We start from the raw sequence: 17109 nt of genomic DNA, 5'->3' as shown, positions 1-17109 counted from the left end.
TGAAATGGAAGGTGAGTGACAAATATCAACACACTGGAAAATTGGTATAAACTTAAACCAGGGGCAAATAGAACCAGCGAGGAAACAACTAAATATCAATGTAATGCTTTGATATTTACTTTCAAAAAAATGGTTCAAATTGTTCTGAGCACTATGGGACTCAACTGCTGAGGTCATTAGTCCCCTAGAACTTAGAACTAGTTAAACCTAACTAACCTAAGGACATCACACACATCCATGCCCGAGGCAGGATTCGAACCTGCGACCGTAGCGGTCTCGCGGTTCCAGACTGCAGCGCCTAGAACCGCACGGCCACTTCGGCCGGCATATTTACTTTCATTTACTATAGAGGTTACCTCCTAATATCGTGTCGGACCTCATTTTTCTCGCCATGGTGCAGCATCTCGACGTGGCATGGACTCAACAAGTCGTTAGAGGTCACCTGCAGGTGTATTGAGCCATGTTGACAGTGCAGGATTTTGTGCACGAACTGACTTCGCGATCATCTCCGATAAATGTTCGATGGTATTCATGGCTGGCGATCTGGGTGGCCAAACTATTCGCTCGAACTGTCCAGAATTTTCTTGAAACCAATCACGAACAACTGTGGCCACATGTAATCAATAAACACTCTATCGTTGCTTGGGACCATAAAGTCCATGAATGGCTGCGAATAGTCTCCAAGTAGCCCATCGTAACCATTTACCGTCAATGATCGGTTCAGTTAAACAAGGGGACCCAGTCCAATCCATGCAAACACACCCCAAACCATTATCGAGCCACCGCCAGCTTGCACACTGCATTGTTGACAACTTTGGTCCTTTGCTTCATGAGACTGCGTCACTCTCGAACCGATCATCAGCTCCTACCAACTTGAAATCAAGATTCATCCGACCAGGCTACGGTTTTCGAGTCGTCTAGGGTCCAACTGATATGGTCACTAGCCCAGGACAGGCGCTGCAGGCGATGATGTGGTGTTAGCGAAGACACTCGCGCCGGTCGTCTGCTGCCATAGCCCATTGATGCTACAGTTCGCAGCACTGTCATAATTTATACGTCCGTCGTAGGTACTACATTTATCAGTTTCAAGAAGCGTTACTTGTCTCTTATCACTGACAGATCCACGCAAACGCCTCTGCTTTCGATCGTCAAGTGAAGACCGTCGGCAACTCCGAGGTAATGCCTAAAATTTGGTATTCTCGGCGTAGTCTTGTCACTGTGGATCCCAGAATGGTGAATCCCCTATCTTTTTCCGAAGATGAATATCCCAAGCGTCTAACTCCAACTACCCTTTCGCGTTCAAAGGCTGTTAATTCCCGTCGTGCGGCCGTAATCACTTCGGAGGTCTTTTCACATGAATCACCTGGGTAGAAAAGACATCACCGCCAATGCACTGCACTTTTACGTCCTGTGTACGCGATACTACCGCCATATGCGTATGTGCATATCGCTATCACATGTCTTTTGTCACCTCATCGTATAGATTAGTTTATTTTAAAATCAATTACATGTAAGTAATGGTGTTGTACCTCTGTGTTCCTATACGAATATTAACATCCTATGTTGGAAACACATTATTAATAACGTTTTCGTTGAATAGATATGTTTTGCAATATCATATCTTGGGAAAGACTGATGGCTGTAGTTCAGAGTTTCACCGAAATAGGTCATCAGAAACGAAGCACAAGCTAGGGCGGATAAATTATGGAAGTGGAAATTGGTCGTCGCTTTTTCTTTACATTTGTGGGAGTGTCTCAAGCTCACGAAACAAGGCAATATCGAATTACGGTGCTCCTTATGGCTTAAGCGCCATGTTGGAAAGCATGAGTGGTGGTCAAGTACTCTTGAAAAGTTAGAATGTGTTCGTGTCCTGACTCTGCAAGTGACTTTAACATGTTGCAATTAAATAACAAAGTTTGCCAACTGGTTGAGATACTGGACTGTGAAAATTAGAGGCACCATCTGTTCTTCCTCATTCAGATTTTCCGTGGTTTCTCTAAATTACAGCAGCAGAATGCTGGGATGGTTTCTGAAACTGCTCACGGTCGTTTTCTTCTTTCTCATCCTTGTACCTGCGTCCATAGCTCCATTGCTAATGTCTACGAGACGTTAAACAATCTACTACCGGCTCTAAGTATCGGAAAGCCACGTACAGCTCACAACGTATTCTTTTAAGAAGTTTTGAGTATTTATTTACTTCTAATTAAAGTACCGGTTTGGTTAAATGTTCATATTTTCAGTGCCTTTTACATTTATTCAGATACTGATTCATTGTTACGAAAGAATTAATTCCATTGATCTGATTGATTTACTAGCAACCCTCATCAATGGTTGAATTCCAAGGGGGGTATCTTAATTTGACGTAAGGCACGCCTGTTTATCACATAAAGCATTGCTACGTGACAGAGAGAGGTATCTTAATTTCTTCATTAGCAAACACTGATGATAAAGTAAGCCTAATCAGCTGTAGCCGCATGCAAAGGGTTTTATCCTAATTCTACCATTTTCTTTTATTAACTGCTTATTAGCAAGCGCAGTTTTCATGAAAACGGGAAGGGAGCGAATTTCTGTTATAAGTAACACACAGGGAATGATTTCACTCGCCGTAGTTCGCCTCGCGGTCGGGTAATTCGTGTACAGTAAATGCAAGGATCGTACTTACAAAAATGAAACATTTCAGCCCTACATTTTCTCACTCATCTGACAAAGAAGAAAACGAACGAAACCGATATTCAAAAATCCGGCACGACCATCCAGTGTCGCATCCATTTACTTTCATTTAGTGTGTTCATTTTCTTTGCTAGATTAGTTGCATCTTACAAGCGATCTGAAATAATCTTGAATGAAAATTAATCTGTTTCCAGAAATATGGTTATTTATTACAAACTTAATATCATATTGATATTCATATAACACAGCGAATGTTGTCAGTCGTTAGACTCACGGGCCTAAGTTCTCTCCAGCTAAGTGGATAAAGTTGGTGTGGCCTATGAACACAAGGCGTCCGACATCATGTTAAGAGAAATCACATATTTACCCAACACTATCCCTAGAGCAAAGGGAATTAATGTCTCTGTCAATTAGATACTTCTGATGGTCTCAAGGACAGAATATATGCAAAACTAATCACGGATTTCGTACTGCAAATACGTGAGCGGCTACAGGCCGGTGCAACGCTGTGAATGATTGATCTTAAGTTCGTCATAAAATTATTAAACTTCACACAAAAGTTAATGCATATAATGTCAATCGCTTCGTACTTCTGGTGGTTCGGTCACGAATAGATTTAAATGTGACCTGACATACAGATCTCAACCCGACCTAACATCTTACTTACATATTCCATCCCAGAAAAATAAAGGAACTGCTTCGAATTTGAAGCTGCGGTGCCATGTTCTCATCTTTGCATCTGACTGGTCTGGGAGTTAGTATATGTAAAGGAATAAGGCTGCTGATCCCAATAAGGAAATGAAAAATAAAATAAACTTAAATGTCCGGAAGGATTCCTCCTCCAAGGTTCGGCATTTGACAAAAACGTATGAGCCTGACAGAAATATTAAATAAAACAATAGCAACTCAAAGAAAGATAAAATTATGAAGGTGGTAAGCGAACTACGAATCCATTTCAAAATGAATGGCATGAAGGTAGCGCTAACTCATTTCCGTGTACCGAGGCATATACTAGTGCATTCAGTCGGTTGCTATCTCGTTACGAGAAAAAGACCTCAACAGCAAAGTTACCCCTCTAACAGTGAAACACTCCATATTACTCTAAAACGTTAGGGATGCTGCATTATTAATACGATAAATAACGTACGTAAAAGAGTAACAACTGCTCAGCTACTACGCCGCATCAAATCGTGTAAAGAACCCAAGGTTCTGAGATTTCTCAACGTCTTCGCCAACAGCTGGTTTTACTTCTTTCTCTTCACAGAGCGTAACCGAAATTTTAATTGCGTTCTCCGCTGCGAAAGCCTGTATAATAATCGTACTTGAGATGGCTTCAGATGTTTTACTTATTGGTCTTTATCGATAAACGAGAAAAATTACCGTGTCGAGTTTTATTTAAAGCAGGATAGAGGATTCGTTGTCATTACTATCATTTGTTATGGCTATGTTTGGATCCTTCAGTACCCCTCTACTTACAGTACCCCAGCAATTTGTGTTGCCTACCTTTCTGTTACCTATACATACTTTAACATGATATTCCGTGCTTCTTCTTAATCATTATCTAGGCAGCACCCATTTAATATATTACATAAGCTAGGTTCTGCTGACTTACGAGATTTCCATACGAAAATAGTCATTTCGTGTATACTTGCTTCAGATTTTTCAAAATCGTTAACTGATTTCATGTTTTTTACTGCCTCGAACACATGTCTTTATTTTATACTGCAAGTCAGTTCACATTTTCTTATCACTTGCATCTGATAACTGTTCTATGTAGTCTCCTTTCTTGTTAATAACGTTTCAGAATTATGTAAAACAATTCCCTCAAAAATTGTGAGAGGTGAATTTAAAAGTCGTTTCTGGCTTAACCAAGAGAAAACAGTTGCCAGACTGAGCTATGGTCCAATGGTATTAAAATTATTAGTCGTCCTGTTGATACCACTTTTCACACAGAAAGAGTTGTTGAAATCTCCGTCCAGAGATGTCTCGTCAGTTTTGATGTACAACACTTTTCTCTTCTATTTGTCAGTTTTCGCGTAATACCTGTGACGAACTCAGGATGTTGTTGCTTTCACATGCTCATCTGGATAACATGATTATACAATTAAAATGTAACAAATAAGTGACGTGCTCGTCTTCATGGGTACACTCCGAAATGCACGTACACATGCATAATTTTACTTAAAGTGGTGACAGCAATTAACTATTGTTACCATGGATTGAATTAATCACTTGCGTCATAGCCGTTTAAGTTCAGAAGTTGGAAATTTCTTTACACAACTTACCAATGGTCCCCATTTTCCAGTACCTACAGAAAGAGTTTGCTTTCAGTTTTACACTTGTCTCGCTATTGGGTTTCCTTTTTTATGTCTTGCCCTTCTTTAGCAATGTAGTTGGTTGCGGAATGGATTGTATGGTTGATGTAATTGGTACTTTGGTCCAGTAATTGTGCACTCATTCACAAGAGACAAAAAAAATGGCTCTGAGCACTATGGGACTCAACATCTTAGGTCATAAGTCCCCTAGAACCTAGAACTACTTAAACCTAACTAACCTAAGGACATCACACGCACCCATGCCCGAGACAGGATTCGAACCTGCGACCGTAGCAGTCCCGCGGATCTGGACTGCAGCGCCAGAACCGCACGGCCACCGCGGCCGGCCACAAGAGACACATCTCAACATATGGAAGTGGAAAAATATCTTAATATACGAAAGCGATTTTCACATATGAGGAGGTGGACAAATATCTTAATACACGGTACCAAAAATAGTAGTGTTGTTTTCCACATATCCCGTTTGTCTAGTTCCACAGCCCGACAGAAAAATTTCTTACTTACCAAGGAAAATAAAAATTTAATATGTTGAAGACTGACAGTTGTCCAATTATAGACAACGTCAGACTCGGCAGCAGACGTAGTTTATCTTGTGGCTGCTCGGTGCTACACAAGTCCCTTAACACTGGAGACAATTACATGTCGTTCTTCAACTTTCAAAATACAGTTGATGTACCAGTTTTAATAACTTAACCTACGTGCCTCCAGTTTTTCTTGCGTAATAAACAACTGAAGGATATACCAAAAGAAAAATTCTGAATCAAATATTAGAATCAGTAGTGAAAGTCGAAAATGAGTGGAGCAGGTCTTTAACATGTAAAAATGTTAAACAACTCTCCGGTTTATCAGTTTGTCAGTGCACTCATTCAGTAAGAAAGTGAGCCATATGTGATTAGTACTAATAACGTTTTCGACTGGACAGATGAAAGGCGGCTGTTCTATTTGCGATGACGGTTTTCAGGAAGTTTCGGCCATAAGTGCGAATGAATTGGCGAATGTGATAAATGAACTCAACCTTTGTAATATCGATATACCCATAATCTTAGTAAGACAGTATTTGAGACCAAAGGTGTTGGTCAGGGTGGTTAACTTTCCTTTGTCAGGGTAAGTTAAAGAGTAGCAGTAGCAGAGTGTGTTGGACAGTCTGGCAATGTTTTTGGTGGAGACAGCATTATTTAAATAGGATTTTGTAATAATATGTTTTGAGGAAGAACATTGAGAAAATGAGATTATATTAATGGAAGAATTATAAACGCCACCTTTTAAGAGAATCCAGTTGTTTTATATTTGTAAGTCTGTAGCTTCTCACTGTTAGAACATAGCATGTGGTTCATGTTTTCTGTAGTAATTTTGTAATGAAGTGTAAGGTCTTTTCTTATAGTTGAAACAAGTGTCAAGGGAGGTAGTTGTACAAGGAGAGTTATTAAGAAATATTTTGCTAACTTGTCTGAGTGTGGGAACTTTGTGAAAAGGAGCATTGTTGTTACTGCTTAGTGACGCACAGTTAAACTTGGAATCTTTCGTCGTATTTATCAATAGTTAACATCATTTCCGCAATTTAGTTTACTTTCATGACTATTTCCAAGACCCACATTGCACATTACTAGTTGTGTACTGACAAGCATCTACGACATTTAGTGAGGTACTTCCTTGTATTGTACATAGCAAGTACAGCAAATGAAATTCCATTTTTGACAGTCACATCAGTATTCGTAATAGCAACAAGCAGCAGAGCAGACGAGCGTTCCGTGCGCAATGGTACACCAATAAATTTAATTGCCATCAGAGTTCGTATCCACTGTAAGGCAGAGTGATTGGCAATGCGTAGGTTTGAAAACAGTATCAGTATCAGTTCAGAGGCTTCATACCAATACAAGAATTCAGAAGTGCTGTCTTGTGAATTTTCAAACAGCTCTATCAGAAAGTCAGAAGCATTAATTTTTATGTTCATTTGTTGTGTAATTACAACAGTTCTGGTACAGTAATTGTTTACAAGACTAAGACAAATATTAGCAATATTCAGGACCTACATTTTAAACTGAGTCATTTTTCTTTGCGGCCACATGACATATGTAAATTTCATTGAAAGCGAACTGCTTTTTCGTAGACGAACTGTTTGATGTACCGGCTTGGCTGGATTTCACTTCGTGTAGCATGAGCTCCGCATATTTCTGTTCGAAATTGAATTTCCACACACCGGTAGTTGTGTTGCTCTGCACTCAGATTCACATATTTCGATATCAAAAATAAATTTTACACATTTCTCAAATACCAACCTGACACTTACGAATACGAGTTTAAATAAATAAGAATCTTTCACCTGTTGTCTTTTTGTTCCATGATGCGTAATCACATTGTAGTCAGCTGATTTTTGCAGTCAGATAAAGTGGATTTTATTTTATTTTTTTTTTTTTTTTGCAACCATGAACATATTAAAATCTCAAGTTACTTTAAAGATATTTGGCGTACCAACTGCCGTAATTATACACTGTATGCCATTGCAGCAACTCAGTTAGATTTTATATTTATTACCAGGAAGGTTTGTTTGAAAACGAATTGAGTTTTGCGTATTTTCTGCAGTTTTGAATACCGATTTGTGACCAGTATTTTACAGGGTTTAGTGCAACTGAGATACTTTCATTTTCGTTCATTTATAGTGTTCTGTATGTGTTTAAAATAAGAGTTTCTGACACAATTTTTTTTCTTTTACTGATGATATATCTACATTTAAAAGGTTTTTGTGGTAGACTGATTTTTTATGGGGTACACTATTGTGTGTCCTACATTGAAGTAGAGTCATTTTACTGTACAGTGATACTACTAGAATCTTAACTTGCACTTACAGGATGAACTCTGTCAGCGGGAAATTGAATATTTTTATGCTTTTATTGAAATTTATAGGAAGTTCTTTTAGTAGTTGTGCAGTGTTCCTCTTCAGTCCGAGATCGCCTTTCTTTTGCTGTTGTACGGTAATTGTATTAAAACCTCAAAGGCTGCAAGAGCTGGGTCAAATGATAGAGCTTCTGCTGAAGTAGCTCTTGGTAATTCTATAGACACAGAAGGGATATTTGAATGGGGATCCTCTCACAATACTGATTAAATTGATACAGATAGAACAGTGCCTGACACTATTGATCAGAGTAAATTTTCATTATGTACCGTTCGGTGGCTTGTGGAGTACCTTTGTAGATGTAGATGTAGGAACGTGGAACAAGAAAGTGCAGCTGGGGATTTTGCTTTATACAGCGAGTCCGTGGGACGTAATTTATTGCGACAGTAAATTCTTGTGGTTCAAGATTCAGGTTTTGCACCCACAGCTGTTAATCAAACTGAACCAGTCTCCACTTCTTCCGATGAAGTGCCAAAGATAGGGACAACGATGTGTTGCGGCTACTATTATTGGAGTTTAAAAGAGTTAAGGAAAACAATAAAAGTTCTAAGGAAGAGATTAAAGAAATTGTTACGGAAGAGATTAAACATTTCAAGGATGAGATGAAACAGATTAGACAAGATGTACGTGAGTAGCTGAATCCAGCAACAAATAATCTAAATCGAGAGCTTAACCAATTGAAACGGCCGAAAGGCTAGTCAGTTTGAAACTAAGATACAAGGCCTTCAACAGCAAAGCGGATCATTTAAGGCTAAAAAACAGTTGCCCTAGAACATTTAAAGACAGTTACCAAACAGGTAGACGAATTTCCGTTAACCGTGACCCAACTGACTAGCAGTGCAGACAAAAATTCTCAAGCTACACAGCCTGTTTCCTTTGCAGAGTCGGAAGAATGTCTTTTTTGTTTTAAACAGACAGATGACCATTAACGAATAGTACAAGTATGGAGTAAGGAAAGTGGATGACGAACTGTAGCGCAGTGAACGGAAAACCAGTCAAGGGCATGATGATACCGATAGCCATAGTTTGCGTTTTCACACTTCTGGCCGGCCGGAGTGGCCGTGCAGTTCTAGGCGCTACAGTCTGGTGCCGAGCGACCGCTCCGGTCGCAGGTTCGAATCCTGCCTCGGGCATGGTTGTGTGTGATGTCCTTAGGTTAGCGAGGTTTAATTAGTTCTAAGTTCTAGGCGACTGATGACCACATAAGTTAAGTCGCATGGTGCTCAGAGCCATTTTTTAACTACACTCCTGACGAACTTTCTGATTCGTGCCATGTATGTGTACTAACACGCGAACGCAGTGCGTTACGCAAACAAAATAGTGCGGATACTGACACGCGAACCGTGTACGATACGCAAACAAAATAGTATGGAGCCTTACACAGTGTGAAAAAAAAAATTGCCCTCCCATCATAATGACTCATTTGGTTACAAACATTTTCTTACAGTTCGAAAGTTTAAAGTTTTCGAAATTCTGTAAATAATGTGCACACCAGAGAGTGGCTACAATTATTCCAGTACCGTTGCCACCTTCATGGCCATTTGGCCACAAACTCGAATGTGTGTGTACTTATTTAGAACCTCAACCAGCTCCAAGAATGAGAGCAATCGCACAAGAATGCCACACGCGAGATGAATTGGCATACTGTCCGCCTGTTTAGCTGGGTGGTAACGTGCTTGGTTCTCATGCAGCGGGCACGGGTTCAGTTCCCGGCCGGCTTGGAGATTTTCTCCGCTCGTGGACTGGGTGTTGTGTTGTCCCCATCATCATTTAATCCTCATCACCGGCACGCAAGTCTCCCAACGTGGCGTCGACTGAAATAAAACTTGCACTCGACGGCCAAACTTCCCCGGTTGGGGACTCCCGGCCATCAATGCCACACGATCATTTCATTTTCATTGGCATACTAGATTGAAGCAACACAAGACAGAATCAGGAACAGTGTTATTATGCTAAATAATTTTGAGTAATCAGACTTTTCCAGCCCAGCAGACTATTTTCAGCACATTATAGTCAAGATCCACTTCTTAAAGAAATCTTGTGGGCCCTCTGAGTTAACAAGAATTTGACTAAACTACCGACACGCTTGCGTGACATTATTTCGGCAGGACGCTGTAAAGATGACTTTTCAAAATTTACGGTACTGCCAGAACTCAAGGTTGTCTATGAGGAATTTTATTCACGAAATAAATACAGAGGCGGTAACATACAAAGTTTTCAGTCACAACGAAGCAGATCAGATGACGGGAATTTTGCGAATCGGTACAACTATGAACAGAATAATCAATTATTTATTAGTCGTGATCATAATTATTGACATTCGAGAGATCAGTCGTACAATCGCAACAATTTCAGAGAGAGAAACAGCGGTCGTGGCTTTAGGAAAAATGGAAGTTACGGCAACAATTGTGATTCCTACAGAGGTCAGTATGACGAAAAGATAACGCTAATTGGGAAAGGCGAAACTTTAAATCTAGAAACTGATTACACTGATTTCAGATCACATGACTATCGTCACAACCAAACACGAGATAGTTCGCGTGATTGGGACATTTATTACAAACGAAATAATCAGAAGGGGCGCTTTGTGGAAATTTTAGTCCTGAACGACGTGCTGAAGTAGCTGTCATTAGACCGCCTAATCCTTGTGCTAATGTTAGACGTGACGGGCCATCACAGGGATGATTGATGGCACATGTGGCAAAAGACTCGCTTGTCGATACAGAGCATTCCTCCATCTATACCATAAAAATTATACGATTTGAACCCATTACTGAACTAAATGAACAGTGTGAGCATATTAGTGATCAAAATAAGGAACAGACGTTAAGCGAAACCGACAATAATCCTGTTAATATGTAGACCGTTGAGGACCAAGCACTCAACTTAAGGGAAACCGGTGTTTTTGAATGGGCAACTAATTGCATGACTTTGCCATATGACAACAGTGAATGTGAAACAAGTGTACATCCACAAACAGTAGAGAACATAACTAATGATATGGTAGTTGATTTTGGTGACACATTCTTAGGAAAAACATTTTGTGACGTGGTTTCAGAGAACAGACGAATAAATGTCCAGTTTGATGATATCAGAGAAACCTTGTTGGAAGAGGAAGTAGACAATCAGAACACCTTAATCCATCCCATACTGTCAGTTTACGTTGTACAGGTTTCCTTATCAGCGGTATTAGACACGGATAGTCCTATTACAGTTAACAGTGAGGCAGGTTTCAGTAAATGTCAGGAGCCAACTTTTTCTCCAACATTTCCATTGCATTGAACAGAACTTAAGGTAAACCGGTAAAACTGTAGAAGTTATGAACCAAATACGTTTAGATTTCATTTGCCAAGGTCATCAGTTATCTGCTAACTTCTTAATTGTGCTACTGCTTACTACAAAAATGACACTGGGTGTCAATTTCATGGCTGAATGCAAAGCCATTTTGAATTTTAACATTGCTCAGGCGAAATCTGTAGTCGATGGCAAGTTTATGTGTTTCCAATTCGAGGATTGGATAACAAAACATAAAGAAGACATGAATTGTTTGAAATTTTTATTTTCGTCCAAATCATAACCTTCCAGTGATGCTATTCGTCATAAATCAAGTACTTCTTAGGAAACGGAATTGTCTTTTGATATCTCTGAAATTATACTTGATATAGCAGATAGTGTAGACGATGCTTCTGAAGTATATAGGCATGAGTCATTCGATATTGGTCACATTTTGAAGCCTTTGTCAACAAACCTGGTACCATACAAAATTTTCTGTATGAATTTAATGTCAAGGAACATACGAAGTTTTGCCGGCCGCAATGGCCATGCGGTTCTAGGCGCTACAGTCTGGAACCGCGTGACCGCTACGGTCGAAGGTTCGAATCCTGCCTGGGGCATGGATGTGTGTGATGTCCTTAGGTTAGTTAGGTTTAAGTAGTTCTAAGTTCTAGGGGACTGATGACCACAGCTGTTAAGTCCCATAGTGCTCAGAGCCATTTGAACCATTTTTGAACCATACGAAGTTTTTTGTTCCTCCTTGTGCTCTTCCATTCGTATCCTGGGAAAGAGTAAAGATTTAGATCCAGCCCATGTTAGCTCAAAGTGTCACCATGAGTTTTTACAACAGTCCACTTCATGTTGTTGAAAATAGAGATGGGTCAATACATTTGGTGTTAGATTCCAGACAGATCAGAATCGTTTTTCTTCCTGAAACAGATCGTCCTCAGACACTTTAGGAATTACTACACAAATTTCATGGTGTAAAGGTGTTAGCTGCTTCCGATATAAGATCTAGATTTCGGCAAGTACAACTTTACCCTGCTTGTAGGAAATATACAGCTTTTCTTTGCTTTGGCACCTGTTACCAGTTTTGTAAATTGGCCTTTGGACTTAACAATTGATCTTCTGCCTTTATTCGTGGATTAAGCTCAGTTCTTCCTGAACACTTGAAGAAGAGAAATACCACCTATGTTCATGATATTCTCGTTGCAGAAAATTCATGGTTAGAACATAACAGTCTTCTCAGTTCACTGCTACATGTATTAAATTTCTTGGTCATATCATATCTAAAGAAGGAATTCAACCTGATTCATGAAAGTTGGAAGCTATCGCAAAAATTACCTACAACTACCCGTCAACTCAGAGCGTTTTCAGTGCCCATTAATTTCTATCCTCCAGAATGAGATTTTCACTCTGCAGCGGAGTGTGCGCTGATATGAAACTTATTGGCAGATTAAAACTGTGTGCCCGACCGAGACTCGAACTCGGGACCTTTGCCTTTCGCGGGCAAGTGCTCTACCAACTGAGCTACCGAAGCACGACTCACGCCCGGTACTCACAGCTTTACTTCTGCCAGGACCTCGTCTCCTACCTTCCAAACTTTACAGAAGCTCTCCTGCGAACCTTGCAGAACTAGCACTCCTGAAAGAAAGGATATTGCGGAGACATGGCTTAGCCACAGCCTGGGGGATGTTTCCAGAATGAGATTTTCACTCTGCAGCGGAGTGTGCGCTGATATGAAACTTCCTGGCAGATTAAAACTGTGTGCCCGACCGAGACTCGAACTCGGGACCTTTGCCTTTCGCGGGCAAGTGCTCTACCAACTGAGCTACCGAAGCACGACTCACGCCCGGTACTCACAGCTTTACTTCTGCCAGGACCTCGTCTCCTACCTTCCAAACTTTACAGAAGCTCTCCTGCGAACCTTGCAGAACTAGCACTCCTGAAAGAAAGGATATTGCGGAGACATGGCTTAGCCACAGCCTGGGGGATGTTTCCAGAATGAGATTTTCACTCTGCAGCGGAGTGTGCGCTGATATGAAACTTCCTGGCGGATTAAAACTGTGTGCCCGACCGAGACTCGAACTCGGGACCTTTGCCTTTCGCGGGCAAGTGCTCTACCAACTGAGCTACCGAAGCACGACTCACGCCCGGTACTCACAGCTTTACTTCTGCCAGGACCTCGTCTCCTACCTTCCAAACTTTACAGAAGCTCTCCTGCGAACCTTGCAGAACTAGCACTCCTGAAAGAAAGAATATTGCGGAGACATGGCTTAGCCACAGCCTGGGGGATGTTTCCAGAATGAGATTTTCACTCTGCAGCGGAGTGTGCGCTGATATGAAACTTATTGGCAGATTAAAACTGTGTGCCCGACCGAGACTCGAACTCGGGACCTTTGCCTTTCGCGGGCAAGTGCTCTACCAACTGAGCTACCGAAGCACGACTCACGCCCGGTACTCACAGCTTTACTTCTGCCAGGACCTCGTCTCCTACCTTCCAAACTTTACAGAAGCTCTCCTGCGAACCTTGCAGAACTAGCACTCCTGAAAGAAAGGATATTGCGGAGACATGGCTTAGCCACAGCCTGGGGGATGTTTCCAGAATGAGATTTTCACTCTGCAGCGGAGTGTGCGCTGATATGAAACTTCCTGGCAGATTAAAACTGTGTGCCCGACCGAGACTCGAACTCGGGACCTTTGCCTTTCGCGGGCAAGTGCTCTACCAACTGAGCTACCGAAGCACGACTCACGCCCAGTACTCACAGCTTTACTTCTGCCAGGACCTCGTCTCCTACCTTCCAAACTTTACAGAAGCTCTCCTGCGAACCTTGCAGAACTAGCACTCCTGAAAGAAAGGATATTGCGGAGACATGGCTTAGCCACAGCCTGGGGGATGTTTCCAGAATGAGATTTTCACTCTGCAGCGGAGTGTGCGCTGATATGAAACTTCCTGGCAGATTAAAACTGTGTGCCCGACCGAGACTCGAACTCGGGACCTTTGCCTTTCGCGGGCAAGTGCTCTGAGTGCTGTGAGTACCGGGCGTGAGTCGTGCCTCGGTAGCTCAGTTGGTAGAGCACTTGCCCGCGAAAGGCAAAGGTCCCGAGTTCGAGTCTCGGTCGGGCACACAGTTTTAATCTGCCAGGAAGTTTCAATTTCTATCCTCATTTCATTAACTTGATATACCTGACCGCTCCTATGTTGTATGAGTTGACTGGTACGAATATTGTGTGGCATTGGGACAAGGTTGCTCAGGATGAATTATGAAGTTTGGGGATGCACTTCTTGCAGTGCCTATATTATATCATTCAGATCTCTCAAGTGACTTTTGTTTTTCTACTGACATCTGAAAATTACGATTAGGAATGCACGTTTTTCCAGAATATGAGGAAAATGCTGTCATTACCAAATGGCTATTGCATCTGCCAGTTGCATTTTGGTAAATCAGAACGTAATTACTCAGTGACCAAAATGGAGTCATTGGATGTGGTTTGGGAATCTGATAAATTTCGCTACTTCCTCTATCGCAAGCATACCTAGACATATGCTGATCACTGTGCCCTCCAGTTTTGATGACATCTGAGTCAAATCATGATCGTCTTAATTATTGGGTCTTAACTTTGCAGGAGTTCCAGTTTACCATTGTTTACAATCTGGGAACACAAAACACAGTTGTTGACACTTTGTCTCGTTGACCTCTTGGTCTTTTCAAAGCAACTGAATAAGATTGTCAGGAAAATGACTTTAGTATCTAATACATTCAGAAGGTTGTATTTGAGAAATACAATCAACTTAGACTTGCTGACCTCTGTAAGCAACAAGGTAAGGATCCTGTATGGAGGGAAATCAAAGAGAAATGGAATGACATGGACAGTGTAACTGTGAGACAATTTTATCTGATGCAGAACAATATTCTTTTCACACATAGGAGTCCTAATAGTGTTCAAAAAAATGGCTCTGAGCACTATGGGACTTAACATCTTAGGTCATGAGTCCCCTAGAACTTAGAACTACCTAACCCTAACAAACCTAAGGACATCACACACATCCATGCCCGAGTCAGGCATTTGTACCCCTTCCCAGAAAAAACTAGGGTTGCTCTTTTGTTTTTTTGGCAGTGAATCGAAATGTGTGTCATTTACCCCACTACAAAGAGCAACAGCAAAATTTCTCCCTGCTACATTTGTTAAAAACATTGTGAAGGAAGTTGGTCACATAGAGAAAGTAATATCTGATATGAACATCAGTTCTCGTTACAGCATTGGTTGCGTACATTACGCAACTGGAAAATTAAACCTGTCTTGTCTTTGCATCATACATCTTCAAACCCTTGTGAACACCTAATGAAGGAGCTTGGGAGACTGCATATATTGTATGTGAGTGCAGGCTTTCTCGGCGAATTTCATATATGACGTCTTCACGGGTTGTCAGGTGAGTAGCGTCGTCGTCGTCTCGTAGCAGCGTTTCAATGGAATGCGAATCCATCATCTTCAGGCGAAGTGTCAGGATGTCGTCGGTCGCGATTTTTTTCAGCGTAATATGTGTAACATGAAAAGCTATGCTGCACGTTTATTCCTTTGATTCTTAAATAGATGTAATAGCTTTCTTAAGGTGATGAACTCTTGGGAATTAGTACCCTGGAATGTTCTGTGTAGTACCCTGAAATATTCTGTGTGTGTGTGTGTGTGTGTGTGTGTGTGTGTGTGTGCGAGCGCGTGCGTAAGTCAGTGAGTTAGAGGGAGAGAGAGACAGAGAGAGAGAGAGAGAGAGAGAGAGAGCGAGTGAAGTAAACAGTGAAATGGTCAGCGGAATATTTAGGGAGAATGTACTGTAGAATTAGGCATTTTGTCGATAGAGAAACAAAGGAGTGAAAAGCCTTGGTTATATCGATTGAAGAGGTTACGAAACCTCATCCATTCTTAATTACTCCAAATTTAAACCATGTCGCCACGTCAGACATTCGCTTTGATTGATTTCGGTGCTTCTGCTTCTGTAATAGGGTTACTGAAATGAGAAATCTCTGTCACATTCTGTACTTCCTTCTGTATTAACTTACCCCGAAACTAAACTGCACACGATGACCGTCAAACGCTCTGTTAATGGAGACTCTAAAGACGTGTGAGGGATTAAAGGCAAAATGCGTTCAACAGCGTATCTAACTACAAAAAAGTACCAGAGCTACAAAGTGAGACGCACAACACCAACATTAATCAAATGAAGACAAATAACCATCAGAGTCGCGTTAATCGAAAACTTCCAGATTATAAAAATAAGACCACTGACGATGCAGGAAGAAACGTTCTCAAAAAACAGATAATTTCTATGAAGTTTCCTGCTGCCTATGTTTGTGACGGTGGTGTTGGGCTTCACTGCCAAAGTTCCGCTTAAATACACTGACGCGACAAAAGTAATGCGATACCTTCTAATATCGTGTGGAATTTCTCTTTCCGTGGCTCAGTACAACAGCTCGACGTGGTTTGCACTCAACAAGTCATTGGAAGTCCTGTAGAGGAATACTGAGCTGTGCAGTCAATGACTGCGAAAGTGTAACCGGTGCAGGGTTTTATACACGAACTGACCTCAGGATTATGCCCCATAAATGTTCGATGGGATTCATGTCGGATGATTCGGGTGGTCAAACTATTCGCTAGAACTGTCCAGAATGTTTTTCAAAGCAATCTCGAACAATTGGGGCCCCGTGACACGGTGCACTGTCATCCATAAAAATTGTATCTTTGTTTGGGAACATGAAGTCTATGAATGGCTGCAAACGGTCCCCAAGTAGGCGAACATAAACATTTCGCGTCATTGATGGGTTCCGTTGAACAAGATGACCCAGTAAAACCCATGCAAATACAGCCCAAACCATTACGTAGCCACCACTAGCCTGCACACTGCGTTGTTGACGACTTGGGTCCTTAGCTTCGTGAGTCTGCTCC

The 17109-nt window shown here is 41.3% G+C and overlaps 1 protein-coding gene and 1 non-coding gene across 4 annotated transcripts in view; one reads left to right on the top strand and one right to left on the bottom strand.

Annotated features, from left to right (window-relative positions):
- Positions 1–17109, bottom strand: part of LOC126187919 (nephrin-like) — a 687362-nt gene that overhangs the window by 194035 nt on the left and 476218 nt on the right. The window lies entirely within an intron of this gene.
- Positions 14224–14298, top strand: Trnas-cga (transfer RNA serine (anticodon CGA)). Its single transcript has one exon. It is a non-coding gene; the product is annotated as a tRNA-Ser (tRNA).

The sequence above is a fragment of the Schistocerca cancellata genome, chromosome 5, assembly GCF_023864275.1.
Source record: "Schistocerca cancellata isolate TAMUIC-IGC-003103 chromosome 5, iqSchCanc2.1, whole genome shotgun sequence".
Lineage (NCBI taxonomy): Eukaryota > Metazoa > Arthropoda > Insecta > Orthoptera > Acrididae > Schistocerca > Schistocerca cancellata.
Note: the sequence above shows the minus strand (reverse complement) of the source record. Positions and strands in the feature narration are given on the sequence as shown.